Source organism: Scyliorhinus canicula, chromosome 1 (assembly GCF_902713615.1).
Source record: "Scyliorhinus canicula chromosome 1, sScyCan1.1, whole genome shotgun sequence".
NCBI classification, from domain to species: domain Eukaryota; kingdom Metazoa; phylum Chordata; class Chondrichthyes; order Carcharhiniformes; family Scyliorhinidae; genus Scyliorhinus; species Scyliorhinus canicula.
This window is the reverse complement of record NC_052146.1, coordinates 277,970,892-277,983,659: the sequence shown is the minus strand read 5'-3', so window position 1 is coordinate 277,983,659 and position 12,768 is coordinate 277,970,892. Positions and strand designations below refer to the sequence as shown.

Sequence of the window (12,768 nt, the reverse complement as noted above, 5' to 3'; positions counted from 1 at the left end):
ACATTCCAAATATCGCCACATCAGGACTCAGAGCTTCTACTCCTCAATACCGTTGCCATATCCTCTGAAAAGCCCATCCAGAATCCCCTCAACTTCGGGCACATAGCCCACACCTTTCCTCCACTCCCAGGAAGAACCAACACATACTCAACACCATCATGTGGGCCTTGTGCACCAACTCAAACTGAATAGGGCTGAGCTTTGCATACGATGAGGATACATTCACTCTCCATAAAGCTTCCCTTCACACTCCAGCCCACACCTACCTTCACACTTAGCCTAATCTCCTCCACAGGGTGTGCTCTTCCTCTCCATCAATTCCCCATACATGTCTGCCATTCTGTCCTCCCCAATTTCATCTTCAGATAGAAGCTTATCCTGCAGCACGGGGGCAAGTCTCTGAAACTATGGCACCTCCTTCCGAACAAAGTTCCTCACCTGTCGACACCTGAATCTATTCTCCTTTGGTAACTGATACGTGCCCTCTAGCTCCTTCAGCTGTGCAAACTTTCTCCCAATGAATAAATCCCTGAAACATTTTATCCCTACTTGCCGCCACCCAGTGCAAATCTATGATTATCACTGATTGGCGCCTGCAAAGGCATGCCGTCCAAACCGAAGTGCTGCCTACACTGGTTGCCAAACCCCCATTGTTCCCTCTCCATGAACACCCTCCTAACATGCTCGGCCTTCCTCGCCCACACTCAACTCAAAATCATACCATTGATTATTAAAGTTTATTTGCTTTCACAATCTCTATTTATAAGGCCCCAGACCCAATACATCCAATTAACTGCTTTCTCAATCTGTCCTTCAATGATTATGCACATATCTCTGGGTCCTTTTTCTCCTGAACCCTTTTGGAATTGTTTTCTTAAAGTTTTACTTTGCCTTTATTTGTTGTTCTGACCAAAACGCATAATTTTATACTTCTGAATTAAATTTCATCTGCCATGCGTTCTCCCATTTGCTCAGCCTGTGTCATGTCAAAAAATACAAATATCCTCCACACAATTTGCAACACTTTCTAATGTTGTCACCTGCAAACTTTGATCTTTGCAATGTAACTAACTACATGTTAAACACTGACATTGTTGATTGTGTTGAAATTCTACTGTGTACTAATAGGGGGCACCAAATTGATACTACCAGTAGTGCCTTGTTTGGCAAAAATTCAACAGTGTTTGATTGCAGAAAATTGTTCCTTGTTAACATTCAGGACTTTAAACATTTTTTACTCATCCTGCTCGGAGTGCACTTTGTTCCCCATTTCATTCCTACATCCATCAATATTCTTAAGAAATCTGATACCAATATCAGATTACAGACTAACTGTACAAATGACTTACTCTTTCGGTTCTGTAGTAACCTCATCGCAAGCTAGAAATTATCATCACTGATATTAGTGGATGAACACCTAATATATCTGTATGACATTCGTCTGAGCACTTTTGTTGCAATGTGAATCTATTTTTTGTGAAAGAACAATATCATATGAATGACTTTGGTGTTCATCAATAACAGCAATATTAATTTCCAGATAAATTGGGTTTAATATTCTCTGGAGATTAGAAGAATGAGAGGAGATCCCATTGAAATGAACAACATTCTGAAGGGGCTTGACAGGGTGAACACTGAAAGATTGTTTCTGCTGGTGGGGGAATCCAAAACAGACACAGTCTTAGGGTAAAGGGACAATTACATAGGACTGAGATGCAGAGAAATTGCTTTACTCAAAGCGTTGTGAATCTGGAACTTTGTTGGGTAGAATTAAGACTAGGCTCAACAGATTTTTGGTTTCAAAGGGGGTTATGGGGAGTTGAAGCTCACAATCAGCCATCATCGTTTTAAATGGTGGAGCAGACTCAACGGGCCATATGATCTACGGTGTTCCTGTATTGTTTAATCTTTTTAAAATTTTTAATCTGAGTTGAGGATGTTTGACACAGCAATTTGAAATACTAGTGTGCAAGTGCTCTGTTCTCTTAAGTTTATCTCCACACACTTTTTTGATCTTTTCGTTTTGATAGTATAAATCTGATCATTACATTGCACTCCATACTAATCTTTAGGAGCAGCATCTGAGATATCTGAAACAGCAGGATCATCGAGAGCAGCAGGCAGCAGAACAAGAGAAGTTGCAAAAGCTTCGTGAGATTGCGGATTGTCAGGAAGCCAAATTGAAGAATGTACGATCACTTAAAGGACAGGTGGAACAAAACCGACTTAGCAATGGGAAGCTGGGTAAGTTTATAACTGTTACCTTCACTCTACTCCTGCATTGATAGGATCATTTGTTAAAAATATAAATGTTCTGGTGGCTTGAGTTTCTAAATTGGATTTATATTGGTTTTCCCATGTTTCTTAAAACTTAAAAAAAGTTACCTCCCTTCAACTAACCTTTTGGTTTCACCTTAAAATAATTACTTATTATTGAATCTATTTTACAGACTCATTGGCCTTCATCCCACAAAGCTTCTTCAAAGCAATTTTTTGAGTTGTGATGTTCAGTTAAACTGTCATTATTAAATTGCTTTCTGTGTGTACTCGAGATAGTTGGAGTTTCCTGTAAGACGACTTTCAGTTATTCTTAACTCATTTTATTTATATGTACTTGGTTGGTTGCTGGGAGATGAGTATTTGTGAGTCAGGGCCTGGTTGCATCGTTTTCCTTCGATCTATAAGTTTTCTATCTAGATAAGGGAGCCAGGTTTGGTTTTGAAAACACCAAAAGCCAACTCCTGGAACTCTAGCTAAAATAGCAACAGTATAAATGTAGCTTGTTGAAACAAAATGCTGGAAACATGCAGCAGGTCGGCTAATTGATTCAAAAGAATAATTTGTATTTGATCGTTGCTGGCTGACCTGTGTTTCCCATATTTCTTTGGTTTATATCTAACACAGGGGTGGGCAAACTTTTCCGTGCAAGGGCCACATTCAGAAATTCACAATTCACAAAGGGCCGCATAGTATATTAAGTAAAATAATTACTTCACCCGGTTATGATTCTGGGCGCCTCATATAGAACATAGAACAGTACAGCACAGAACAGGCCCTGCGGCCCGCGGGCCGTAGTTTGCCCACCCCTGATCTAACATCTGCAATATTTTGCTTTTTCTTACAATTGAATTTAACAAGTTATTTTGTGAAGTCTTAACTTGTGAAGTGAGATATATGTGATGTTTTCATAGGCATCTCCTCAAATTCTTTTATTTTGATAAAGTTCAGACATGCATGCTCAAACAGCTACTGCAATTATGTCATGATGTAGGCAACAATTAATCATGACTAACAGCCTTTCTTTGAGATCTTTTGTAATATGACCAGGCTGATCATCAAAAATCTTTCATTCGCAAGTTGGAAGTCAACAATCTGATTTGTATTGGCAGCTGTGCACATTTTAAAAGTAAATATTACGTGTAAATAGTTGTAAAAGTAAATATTACTTGGTCTCCAATTCCATAATAGAGCTTGTATCCTTTGAGGAGATGCCTATGAAAACACCACATATATCTCATTTCACAAGTTAAGGCTTCACAAAATAACTTGTTAAATTCAATTGTAAGAAAAATCACCCTCTAGAAGTGATGGAATTTACATAATGAATGTTCTCACGAAACCAATCAACTAATTTGGAACATAGGGGCAGCATGTGGCGCAGTGGTTAGCACTGGGACTGCGGCGCCGAGAACCCGGGTTCGAATCCCGGCCCTGGGTCACTGTCCGTGTGGAGTTTGCACATTCTCCCCATGTCTGCGTGGGTTTCACCCCCACAATCCAATGTGCTGGTTAGGTGGATAGGCCACGCTAAATTGCCCCTTAATTGGAAAAGAAAAATAATTGGCTACTCTAAATTTATAAACAAAAACTAATTTGGAACATGGCATGGAAGTCTTTTTGTATTATGTTTTGTTTGTACCCAATAAAATCATTGGATTAAACAATTCATAATTCCCCTTCTAGTCCAGCAGTCCTGAAATAAAGGAATTTAACAACAGGCTTGTTGATGGAGTAGTCTGATTTTATTCCATCAGAAGTTTCCTATGTTATAAGATTACTTGTAAGTGTCTCCATAGCTCTTTTATTTGTTTTCCAATGTGTCATGAAGGAATGAGTCTTCTGAGCTAATGATCAGAGCTGAACCTTCCTGTAACCCCCAACATCATCCTGGAGAATAAGAACAAGCACAGACTACGTCATATACCGAAGTTCCAAACTTTCCTCACCTCTGATAATATATGTAGATCGGCCCTTCACCATCAAAAAAGGTTGAGGCCCTCGGCGTGACTGCCTCCTCTCAACTCAGCCCACATCCACTAACGTATGAACTTGATATTTTCACTTTCCACTTGAAAACTGTCTCCACTTTGAAGTGCACCATCTGCCCTTTCAATATCCTCCTTTTACTTAATTCACGTACTAAAAACACTTTTTTTCCTTTTTATGAATTTAGAGAACAATTTTTTCCAATTAAGGGGCAATTTAGCGTGGCCAATTCATCTGCCCTGTACATCTTTTTTGGTTGTGGGGGTAAGACCTACGCAGACACCCAAGTTACTGTCCGTATGGAGTTTACACATTCTTCCTGTGTCTGCATGGGTCTCACCCCAACAACCCAAAGTTGTGCAGGGTTGATGGATTGGCTAAATTGTTCCTTAAGTGGATACAAAATGAATTAGGTACTTTAAAAAATATATAAAAGGAAAAACAAAAAATAATTCTAGATGCCACTGACTGCTGAAATTATTGGGCTGCTGTGGGGAAATTGTTCTGAATAATATATTAGTAGTCTGGTAGCACCAGACCCCTTGGCATAATTGATCGAGTGTCTGTCTGTATGCAGTGAAGTACAGCATACCTCAATTTATTTATTTATATAACTGACCTGCAGGCTGGTCAGTAAGCTGGGCTTTCATTTGAAATGAATGTTTATTATTTTTACTTCAATTTCAAAAGGTAATTCCAAATCTATACCCAGTGTATTGGTTACTTCCAGAATGACACTCCCACATTTTATTCCACAAAATGTGATGATAGTAATAGTATAAAGAACGCAGCTTGTGAATTCTTGATAAATTGAGGTAAAGCAATAAAAGATTGGGTAATGCACACAGGTTTCCTTGTTTCACAATTTGTCTACAATGTTCATATTTAATGCAGTAAATAATTAATGATTTTTGATGTAATTTTCCATTCATTTACCTCCATTTATGCCACATTCTCTTGTATGCAGGTTCAAAATAGTTATGGCTTCAAAAATCATAGCTGGATACCATTCAGCCTGGGTAGCATGGTGGTTAGCACAATTGCTTCACAGCTCCAGGGTCCCAGGTTCGATTCCCGGCTTGGGTCACTATCTGTGTGGAGGCTGCACGTTCTCCCCGTGTGTGCGTGCGTTTCCTCAGGGTGCTCCGGTTTCCTCCCACAGTCCAAATAAGTGCAGGATAGGTGGATTGGCTATGCTAAATTGCCCCTTAGTGTCCAAAATTGTCCTTAGTGTTGAGTGGAGTTACTAGGTTATGGGGATAGGGTGGAGGTGTGGGCTTGGGTGGGTGCTCTTTCAAAAAAGAGCCGGTGCAGACTCGATGGGCAGAATGGCTGCCTCCTGCACTGTAAATTCTATGATTGATTTTCTTTGAAAAAATATCCCATTAGTCTCGAGCCTGATTTCCCCATCATCCTACTATTTTCCTTTTCAAGTCTTTATCTAGTTTCCTTTTCAAAGTTGTTATTGAATCTGTTCCAATTTTATTTGCTAAGGCTGCAAAGCTTTGTGATTGTTTTATTTGTTTTTTAAATCTCTATCTCGGAATCGCCACTCCACCCTTCCCCGCACTCTGGGGAAGCGACTTCCTTCTCCTCTATCCACCTGAACAAATCTGGTTGAATTCAGTTCAATACCACACTTCATTATGACCTCATCAGGATGGCCACAGTTAACCTTTGTTTGTTTTGACAATGAAGCTCATTTGTGAGCCAATTGGCTTTCAGTATTCAAATAAGATATATTGGCAAGCATTATTATTACTTAATATATGTTTGGAGAGATGTATCTGGTTCAATTTTTAAAATTTTATTCTGAATTCTGGTGTTAAATACTTGAAATTTTATTCTTGCAGTTGAGGAGATTGAACAGATGAACAGTCTCTTCCAACAGAAGCAGAGAGAGTTGGTAATTGCTGTTGCAAAGGTGGAGGAGTTAAGCAGACAACTAGACATGTTAAAAAGTGGAAAGATTGATGGTTACCATGACAACCAATCCGCTGTAGCTGAGCTTGATAGACTCTACAAAGAGTTGCAGGTAATTGATATATTATTATGTCAAGGTTCCAAATCTACAGCACCTGTATGTGTTGGGCAATGTTAACATGCCATTTGGTGATTAATTGATTGCAATGGAGCATCACTGAACATTGTGACAACACCACAATGCACCGAACTACACAATACACTGAACGACACCGTCATTGACATGAGGGACTACTAAATTTGCAGGGTTAGCTGCTCAATTTTGTTGGCTGTAAGACTTTTTCTGTAATTACTTTCTCAGTCAGCCTTTCTTTCCCTTTCCAGCTGATCTTTTCTCCCCATCCTTTTGCTGTTTTTGAGGTCAATTTCTGCTTCATCCTGTTCTCTTGATTATTCTAATTGCAGTGCCTTTATAACAATTCCTTGAAAAGTTTGCCAACTTATTCCCTCTTTTCTGCCCCACCCAGCCTCAGTGAGTGAAGTGCGTGGTTGTTGATTGGAAAGTATCCCTGCCCCACTGATGAACTGAATTTGGTGGTCAGTTGTGGAAAGGCCCAGCTCCTAGCTAACCTGAAGTTGATACTGGAAAGTCTGTTCCGCTTCTCTTTCTGAACGGAAATTTGGTGTAGAGGTGCAAAGATTGCCGCCTTCCTTCTATTCCCTCCACTTCTTGACCCATTAATAACTCTTGATCTGTACACCTGCATTACCCTTGGTTTGGGTCCCCCATATGCATTGCCATATGAAATTAAATAATTTTTTGCTCTACTGTGCTTGCTTAAATGCTAAAGATTGTATATGTAGATTTCAACAAAAGACAGCAAATTTTAAGTTATCTAACCTTTTTGCTTAATACAGTAACAAAATTTTTTTAATTTAATAATAATCTTTATTGTCACAAGTAGGCATTACATTAACACTGCAATGAAGTTACTGTGAAAGTCCCCTAGTCGCCACACTCGGGCGCCTATTCGGGTACACACAGGAAGAATTCAGAATGACCAAATTACTGAACAGCACGTCTTTCGGGACTTATGGGAGGAAACCGGAGCACCCGGAGGAAACCCACACAACCACAGGGAGAACATGCAGACTCCGCACTGTCAGTGACCCAAGCCCAATTTAGATATCTCCACAGTTGGACATGAAAAACAATTAATGGAATTTGTATTTATTTTTAAGTACTGAAGAATTGCTTATTTCTGTTTCACAATCAGGTAAGGAATAAACTGAACCAAGAACAAAATGCAAAGCTTCAGCATCAAAGGGATTCTCTAAATAAGCGCAACTCTGAAGTTGCGTCAATGGACAGACGCATTGGGGATCTGCGTGAACGCTTGTGGAAAAAAAAGGCGGCCTTACAACAAAAAGAGAATATGCCGGTAAGTTGAGGTCTACATTTGGGTGAAAAATTATTACCAACTTAGTATCGCACGGCAAAATTAGTGGCAGGATGTTTGGATATGTCACTTAGTGGACCCGCTGCCAATTAACGCTCAACTGACTGGGGGGTGCACAGGATATGGGATCTGGATGGACAGGCCAGAGAAGGATGCACCTCTAAAGCAGCTTTTATTTTGTACATGGGTATTGGTGAGTTGAGTGGGTAGAAAAACTCTGAAAAAGATAGTAAAAAGCTATTTCCCTCACTAGCGCAACTTCCTTGTAATTGTATACATTTCCAAAATGCTGCACCAGTCACAGTTTGCTCTGAACACAGTATAATTGTTACTAAATAACTTGCATTGTTCACTTGAGCAATAACAATGTCAATTTGTAGTTAAAACTGTGTGCCTTTTATGCCTAAATGAAGAATAATCAATAAACAAAGTTGTCAGTGGAAAGAGCACTTTTAAACCTAGACAAGGATAAGTAGAAGATAGGAACAGGAGGAGGCCCTTTGGCCCTTCGGGCCTGCTCCGCCATTTATCACGACCATGGCTGATCATCCAACTCAATAGTCTAATCCTGCTTTCTCCCCATAACCTTTGATCCCATTCTCCCCAAGTGCTATATCTAGCCGCCTCTTGAATATATTCTATGTTTTAGCATCAACTACTTCCTGTGGTAATGAATTCCATAGGCTCACCACTCTTTGTGTGAAGGAATGTCTCCTTATTTCTGTCCAAAATGGTTTACCCTGAATCCTCAGACTGTAACCCCTGGTTCTGGACGCACCCATCATTAGTAACATCTTCCCTGCATCTACCCTGGCCAGTCCCGTTAGAATTTTATAAGTCTCTGTGAGATCCCCCCCATACTCTTCTGAACTCCAGCGAGAACAATCCCAACCCCTAGTCAATTTCTCCTCATGTCAGCGATTATTATTATTGTATAAAGAAAGAATAAACTTGCATTTGTATAAACAGAAATGCTAGAAACACTTGGTGGATTCGGTAGTATCTCGGAGAATACAAAGATCTAAAACTCAATTGTCATCCATTACAGCTATCATTGTTAAAATTGTCAGTCAAGTGTAGAGAAGCCACATGGATGGCTGACATGAGAAATATAGGTACAATAAGGAATTCAGTTGCGGTAGATTTGGGAATTTCTATTCTGCTATTTCTGACCTCTAAGTGCTTGCTCCTCCGAGAGCAAAACCCCAATATTGATTAATATCAGGTTTTCCAACTCTAGAGCACCTTTTACCTCCTCTTTGGTGTCGGCTTAGGGATTGCAAAATTTACTGAACATTTGAAGATTCACAAGGCACAATGAAATAAGTCAAAATACAATTATATGTGTACTTGATGAGAAACTATGGCATATAATGGAAAGGCTGTCATCAAGGTAAAAATTTGCCTGATCAGTGAACCTGATTACTTCTATTAAAGGTTGCTGGACAAATATTCTTATCCCAAACTTCAGTCTGTGGTATCAGTTTAGACACCCCAATGCTTCCCTGACTGAGCTGCACATCAACCAGAAATTGAAACCGGAACCTCATTGGTCTGGATTGTTAATTCTGTTGAACTACTGGGGCCATAATGTTATAAAAACATCTAAAGTCATTGCTAATTTTGGGGTATAATCTGCCATCATTACAATTTTAAAATGGATCCAAAAATTCACAACAAATGGATGTATTTTTGATCACCAAGCTGGGTTTCACAAAAAATAAACACAATTTGTTTTACCAATGTCAGATTGGCAAGTGTTGTAGATAGCGTGAATGAATTGATTCAGAGAATATATGATTAAACTAAAGGCTAACAAAGTACCTGACAAAAGTTATGAGTTCAACTCCATTTTGGATAAGTGCACTAGTCCTTGAAATCCATTTTCTGTGACACTCAGTTTTCACTGTGAGGGGGGTTTTCGTTCTTTGAAGGGATTTTGATTAGGCTTCTCAGTGAAGGGATTGTTTCAATCATTATATAATATCTGGTCATATGTTTTCTATCTGTAATGGACATACAATGCCGTCAGTCTGTAAATTTACTTAATTTCAAGCTGAAACAAGAATTTTAAGTTCCGTAAAATATGATACGGCTTTGTCTGATTGAAAGAAGGAAACTTGGTATGATTTAGGGAAACTCAAGTTTGTTGGTTGACTGAAATATTGCAACGGGCTATTGGTTTAGTTACGTAGGATATATAGTGGACTAAACTAAATACTTAGTTAATTTTGAATAAAATGATGTTGATTAACTGGATTTTCTATGTAGGTTTCATCTGACAAGAATATCCCTCAACAAGTGGTGTCATCTGCACCCAGCCGAGTGGCTGCAGTTGGACCATATATTCAGTCGTCCACCTTACCTCGTGTCCCACAGAAGCTTGAACTCTTGGTAAAGCCAGCCTTTCCCAATGGATCGTCCACTCTACCCAATGTGCAAGTGCATACAGTGAACGCTCAGACACCTATGAAATCTGGTGTTTCCCCAGTCAAAACTCCTGGTGGTAAGCAAATAGAGCTCAGTGTTTCTTTTGATGTGATGTTGGGGGGGGGGGGAGAGAACAGATTAAGGTTTTAGTATTATACAAATGGTTGTAAATTGTAGCTATATTTTTGTGCTGAGGTTAGCTAATCCAATTAAATCTGTGTATTCAGTGCCGTTCCTCTTTGAGCTCATAAGGAAGGTCAGATCACCAATAAGTAATTTGTTTTTCTATTTCTTAATCCCAGGAAGATATGGCATAGTTTTCATTCACTCGTTAAAAAAAATGTTTCATTTCAAGCTTCAAAGAACATCCCGCACTTTAGCTATGTTCCAAAGGTGTTTATGATGCCCAGTTTTGTAACCAGTTTCAATTTTGTGGTTTTCGTTTTACAAAGAAATCTCCTTAATGTATATGAAGAATTTAAGGTGGTATCTCTTATGTTTTGTAACTGAAATATTGCAAACAAAAGCTTCTCAAAAGGATTTAACGCTTAATGACTATTTCCATTCCCCTTCTCTCATAGAACTAGGAATTATAGGATTGCAGTTTATAACTTGTTTTTGTTCCCTACAAAATTAGAACATGGTGGAGGGATTGGTGGAGATCCCGTGGTCTTCCCACCAGTCTGAAAATTAAGGTTGGCTAGAAACGGCTTCAGGTGATCATTATTTGGCTACTTAAGAGCCGTGGTTCTCTTTTCGGTCCTAATTGGCCCCACTGCTCATTTACCACCCTTTTACTGTTTTTATGCCAACAGCATTTTTTGGAATTCTCCTTTATGTTGGCTGCCAATCTTTTCTCATAATCCTTCTTTGCATCTCTAATGTACTTTTTCACCTCTCCACTTAACCTCCTGGTTTCCTCTTGGTTCTCATTTGTATTTTCTTCCTGCCACCTGTCAAAAGAACACTTTACCTTATTTTAATTTCGATCTTTTTCATCCAGGGAACTCTGAATTTGTTTGCCCTGTCTGTCCCTTTTTAAAGGAATGTAATTTGACTGAGCGGAACATTTTTTTAAATTTAGAGTACCGAATTCTCTTTTTTCCAATTAAGAGGCAATTTAGTGTGGCCAATCCACCTACCCTGTACATCTTTAGATTGTGGGGGTGAGATCCATGTAGACATGAGGAGAACGTGCAAACTCCACAAGGACAGTGACCCAGGCCGGGATCGAACCGGGGTCCTTGACGTCGTAAAGCAGCAGTGCTAACCACTTGAGCCACCATGTAGCCTGTTGTCTGAACCACTTCTGTTTTGAATGTAGCCTATTATTCAGCTAGAGTTTTTCCTGCCAATCTTTCGTTCCACTTCAGCCAGCACAGCTCTGTTCCATGGAATCATAGAATTTACAGAGCAGAAGGGGGGCCATTCGGCCCATTGAGTCTGTACTGGCCCTGGGAAAGGGCGTCCTACTTAAGCCAACGCCTCTACCCTATCCCTGTAACCAAGTAACACTATCCAACCTTTTGGACACGAAGGGGCAATTTAGCATGGACGATCCACCTAACCTGCACATCTTTGGACAGTGGGAGAAAACCGGAGCACCCGGAGGAAACCCCCACAGACCCTGGGAGAGAGTGCGAACGCCACACAGTCACCTGAGGCCGGAATTGAACCTGGGCCCCTGGAGTTGTGAGGAAGAAGTGCTAGCCACCGTGCCGCCTCATGTTCTTGCCCCATTGAAGTCTGCTCTCCCCCAGTTCATTATTTGTACTCCAGATTGCCTATTATCCTTTTCCATAATCATCCTAAACCTTACAATACAATGATCACTGTCTCCTAAATGTTCCCCCACTGACACTTGATCGACATGGTCCACCTCATTTCCAAGAATCAGGTCCAATAGTGCATCCTTTCTTGTTCGATTGGACACATACTGCTGTAGAAAATTTTCCTGAACACAATCTAGGCACTTTTGTTCCTGTCTCCACTTTTCCAGTCTACATTTGGATAATTAAAGTTCCCCATTATAACTACAATATAATGTTTGCATCTCTGTAATTTCACAATATATTTGTTCTTCTACATACTTCTCACTAGTTGACTGTCTATAGACTACGGCAAGCAATGTAACTGCACCCTTTTTTGTTCCTTGGCTCTAGCGAAATTGATTGTGTCCTTCTGGGACACAATCAATTTCTCCACCAATGTAATGCGCCCCTTAACCAATACCGCCGCCCTTCCCCCTTTCATACTTTTCCTATCTTTTTTGAACACATTGTACCCAGAAGTATTTAACAGTTTGACTTTCCAGTCACTTTATGTTGTGAGGAAATGGCAGGATGGGCTATCATCTGTATGCCATGATGCATTGTATGAAATTGAATTTTGTTGCAAGTTCTGGTTCATGTGCCCGGCTCCATGCTGTTTCATGGGTAAAAAGGGTAAGTATAGGCCATTTGATTTGTGGCATCTGCCAGCGGTGCTTTTAGTTTAATCATTCATTGTGTTGGCACGACACAATGCTTTGCTTCCATTTTCTTTGCTCCATTTTGCTTTTTCACTGAGCCGCTTCCATAATATGGCTGAGTTTGTAAACGTAGGACAATTGTAAGTACAAATCTGTATTTTAGTAGCAGTAACATGTTGGCACACTTATTCAATTTGTTGGCCCATATCATTCATTTAG

The 12,768-nt window shown here is 39.8% G+C and overlaps 1 pseudogene; it reads left to right on the top strand.

The window, feature by feature from the left end:
• Positions 1 to 12,768, top strand: part of LOC119964759 — a 107,776-nt pseudogene that overhangs the window by 49,903 nt on the left and 45,105 nt on the right.